Genomic DNA, 5346 nt, shown 5'->3' on the forward strand with positions numbered 1-5346 from the left:
CGCACAACCCTATGCAGGGAATGTTTCGCCTTCTCACTTTAGCTCACCTTCAAACGGATGTTCTTAGGCTACCCAGAGGATACTTGGTCAAGGGCCGGAAGTCGTGAGCTGCTTGAGTCATATGTAAAAGAATCGTTTCTGGCCACACCCAAGTGAATGGCGATCTTCCCTCACTTGCGTGAACTTCTACACATGACTCCATCCTCCGATATATATATTTACTTCTACTTTTCCAAATTATACCTGGCTTTTCTAGCTCCCTAATTTGCCTTATGGCTTCTTCCTCATGTTTCAAAGGTAACATATATATTTTTGAATTGATTTGTGGTGGTTTCTTTTTCGTGGACCACCGTTTTTGTTTGTCAAGGCATCTCCTTCTTTATACATTAATTTTTTATACTTCATTAGCAAATTTTCAACCACTTTTCGTTCATTTGATTTTACACGATTCAATTGAATGCTTTGTATTTTACTTTCTTCCAACGCAGATGCTTGCTCTTGGATAGTGTTTGAATAAAACGGAATTTCAACAACATTTTTAATTCCTCAATTTCTTCGTTTTTAATATCAATTATATTGAAATTATTAAATATAAAATCGTTTCCTAGTAGAAGATTGTACGGTTTTTCAAAGTCTATTTTCAATTATCTCATGCTAGCATTGTGAGAGTACTTAAATTCTAGTGGACATGGTGTCTTAACTCTTTCGTTAGACGCTCTTATTTCACCATTTATTATTGTTTTAATTTTCATCCCTAACTTTTTATTTTACAACTCTTTCTTTGCTAAAATAAAAGGACTTTTTTCAAAGTCCGTTTTGTTATTTACCCTTGAAATTTAACTTCAGTAGTTCCGACCAGAATGACGTATCTATAGATTAATATTAATCAAGAATATTTGATTTCAGATAACATCAAGAGCCAAAATCACCCGAGCCACCCACGTGCATTTTTTTTGAGATTCCAGCTTCGAGTGACCATAATAATAGTAATAAAGTATTAAATTTTTCCAAGCAAAATTTTTTTTTATTTACAATATGTAAATAGAAACCCTCTAAATATTCAAGATAAATCATTTGCATTTTCCTATAAAAAACCACTCTCCAAAGAAGTTATGAAAATATGCATAAGTTACCAGATTACTACTTCAAGTACAAATAATTTTTTCTTGTAATCATTATTTAAAATATAAATTTCCTCCTTGGGTACATCCTTCTATCTGTTTTTCTTCCAATAATTATCATATCATATATTATCATTTTTTCTCAAATCTTGTTTCAATAAATATTTGCCACAACACCACGTATCAGCACTATTTCCTCATGTTTTTCGTAAACAAAAATTTTGTGCACTTTAATTTAATTTCACTTGTAGTAATTTTCATTTTTGAACAAAAGTTACATACATAGATATATCTAATTCGTACAATATTCGAACTGTAGAGTAGAGTTGCAGAGACTTCAATTCAATTGGGGATTTAACCAAGATGTGAACATATGTGAATAGTACATGTTGCTATAGCTGCGTGTTTCTGCTGCTTGTACAGTTGTGTTTTTTTTCTTAGTGTTGTTGCTACTGCTGGTTATACAATTTTTTTTCTTAGCGTTGCTGCTACTGCGGCTTATACAGTCGATTTTTTTTTCTTCTTAGTGTTGATGCTAGGCTGCTGTTTTGGTCACGTACTGGCTGATCATGCGATGTAGTGCATAACTGCATGCCGTCAGTTTACGTATCCTGAGATGTAACTATGATTCCCTGTAAATACTTGAATTAGTAAGCTACGTAACCCAAGTCACACTTTGAAGCGCCCAATAGCCGCTAAGTGGACACGTACACTTATACACGTATACATGTACACACTCCAAATGGGTTTTTGGGCGGTTGCATAACCCTGGAACAACTATCTAGACGAATTATAACTGCGATACACTTCCTGCTCCGTGGCGTCTTGTTTAAGACGCCGTAATCCATGGGGTTTGGGCAACCATAAACGTCACAGTGTGATTTGTTTGTACTGCAAAGCGGTTTGTGTACGCTTGCCCCGGACCTGGTACCACTGCCTAGAATATGTATTCCTACAATTAACTTGCTTTTCTGTGACTACTTGATTTAGAGAGGCCGCGTGATGCATGTCAAATGTTTAGGAACTAGTGACCGTTAAACTTTGATACACTTGCACTGCAAAGCCATTTTTATGCGATTGCTGCGCCCCTGTCTTGGCGACTTACGCCGCTTTTTAATTTGCTTCTCTTTAAATAACCGAATTAGATGTCATGTCAAATATTTAGGCACTAACTAATTGCGACAATAGGGTGACAAGGAATCTCATCCATAAAACGTCATCTTTACTCGGACCCGATTTTTTGAGAAAAAGGTGCTTGTCGTATGCATAGTAAAATTTGATGTATTTGATCAGGTTTGAACTCGACTTGCTCAGTTCGAACGTAGCTCGACGAGCTTGTGCTCATTTTCATATGCATAAAAACCATCTTTTGCTCTCATTTCTGTTGAGCCTGCCTTATAGTTGTCTCGCGTATACTAAAAAAAAATCATGGTATTAAGCCATGATTTTTGTGCCACAAAAAATACAAAATGTCATTAACAGCGTAAAACCATTTTATCAAGTAAGGACAAAAACTTATACAGGTTTATATTCTTAATTATTAATTGTTTTATATAATTATTAATAAATTGATAGATACAGAGGTTTGATGATAGTAGCATTTGCTGGTTGACTACTTATTTTTTTGAGGAGTCAAAAGAAGCATGTGGTGGTGCCCTCAGCAACATTGATAAAATTCAACTGGTTTCCATTCTGGAAATTCTGGATTCCAAAATGGTGTAGTCACAGATATTGGTGTCCAGCAATCAACCATTTGCAATTGGAGTGATTGATTATCTTATATATAAAAATGAATCGCAAAATGTGTTGCTAAGCGCATAACTCAACAACGCCTGGACCGATTTGACCTTTCTTTTTTTTAAATGTTCGTTGAAGTTCAATGATGGTTTATACGGCGAAATTCGAATAATTTCCAAGAAACTCTAAACCCTTTTCTTAAGGGTCGAGAATGGCTGCACCTCTTGATGCAATCTTCAGAGTCTGTTCGCTGAGGATGTAAGAAGGTATAGAAATAAAAAAAGTTATACTTTTCATTAGGAAAAGTCGGAAAATTAGACAACTTTTTTCATTTTTTTTTATTATTTTGATTTGTAAAATATTTGGTCGCTTGCTATTTTATTACGGCTGTTCAAAAGATAATTTATTAAAAATTATTCTGTAACACATTCTATGTGTGTTTCACACAAAGTGATCAATTACAGAATGAAATTTGTTACGAAGCCGCGAAGAGGTCGCGCTAATATCGATCAGCGTTCTTTTTGCCAAGAAGCGCCCAAGGCAAGGCAAGAAGTACTAACAGGATGCGATGACATACGTGCGGAATTATGAATCGCGGTCACTCATCAAGCGTCACTGCACCACTTTTCAAACAACAGCTAGTTTGATGGACTTTATCTTGAAGCATTCTTTGGTATATATGATGCTGTTAGAATCTGGAAGTATTTTTTTGAGTAGTGAAAAAAAAGGTTTACTACACGCACACATTCTTTTTTGGATGGGGATGGTGGATAGACCACATCAAATTTATGAAATCTTCCTGAGGAAATTCCCGATTCAGAAATAAATCCAGAATTATACGAAGCAAGTATCAAATCGATACGTGAACTGCAATAAAGCGCTTTGTAGGATATTTACTTTTGCAATACATGAAAGTTTTCCGACTGTTGTGCGTCTCGCGCTTCAACTTCATTTGAGTCATTGCATATTGTGAATGGTACGGTGTGTGCAACTTTTTGAGAAACATGTCAGCAATTGCAATTGCTGAAACATGATGCCACTGAAGTTCGCAAAATTTTTGCGAAGATCATTTCGACATATCAGCCTTCAAATTCGCGTCAATTATAGGATTAAAAAAATATTACATTGCCGAAGAAATTACAACGTATTCGCTAAGAATTGGAAATGGGCAAATTCTGGTCGATACTTCCAGTGGTTAGATATCAATTTCACCTGCCTTTTTTCAATACACTTCAACGAAAGATGAACTCATCACGAATGTTTATCCGAACATTGGCCAAATTATCGTAACTGCGATTGCTTGAGAGCACATGCAATTTTAGCTTTCAAAATACCGATGTTATGACTTAAACAGAAAGATTCAAAGTCAAATTCCGGGAGATTTGCGTTCATACAAATCGATCGATCATCTTGATAATGAAGAAGTAGTGAATTATCCAGTGGAATTTCTAAATTCTTTGGAGAGGCTTGGTATGTCGCAGCATCATTTGCATCTCAAAGTTGGCTTTGTCATTATTATGTTTCACAATCTTCATGCGACGAAACTGTATAGACTGATTGTGACGCAGTTATCGAATACAAGAGGGCAGCCATTTCAGTTCAAACGTATTCAGTTTCCAGGAAAAATTGCATTTGCGATGACAATCAACAGGACACAAGGATAGCCGCTAGAAGAGTGTGGCAAAAATCTAGAAATGCAATATTTGCCAGATTTACGTGGCGTGTTCAAGAGTTGGAAACCCATCTTCTCTATACATTTACGCACCTGAACAGAAACCAAAAAATGTTGTTTATCAAGCTGCGCTACATTAAAAAAAATTTAGAAAAATCACAAATAAATGATTTTAAACACAATATAAATTCAACTTTCTTTTCATTTCAAAACATTTAATTTCACGCAGGACAACGGCTGCGGGGTCAGCTAGTATTGATATAAAAATTCAAAAAAAAAAAACCCTCAAATCAAAGCGATGAGTATATTTGTAGAAAATTCTTCCACTCCATAAATGTGCAGGCAACTTGTGATGGAAAAGAACTTTTTACAAGCATTGACATACATACCTTGGTCTGGTTCTGTTCATGACTCACGCTTCTTACGAAACAGCGAGGTATGGAGGATAATGCAAAATGCATGAATGGATGAAGGCTATGGTTAATGACACCATTCTGGAACCCAACAACTGAAATAGAAAATTCAACAAAGTGTTTACAAGGGAACGTGCCAATTGCCAATTGAAGCAAAGATTTTCGATACTTCAATACAAAATTCGTGTATCGACAGAGTGTCCCAAGTGTAACAACTAGTTTCATTCTGCATAACATAGCTAAATTTTTAAAAGACGATTATATCCTAATCAATGACGATTACAACAAAAATTATGTATGGTAATTACAAAAGAAAAAAAGGAGGCTGATCGCAAATTTATTACCAAATTAGTTTTTTAATAAAAAAAAAATAAATGTAATTCACTATTTAAATAATACAAAT

Source organism: Bactrocera latifrons, unplaced genomic scaffold (genome assembly GCF_001853355.1).
Source record: "Bactrocera latifrons isolate USDA-ARS-PBARC rearing strain unplaced genomic scaffold, ASM185335v1 scaffold_499, whole genome shotgun sequence".
NCBI lineage: Eukaryota > Metazoa > Arthropoda > Insecta > Diptera > Tephritidae > Bactrocera > Bactrocera latifrons.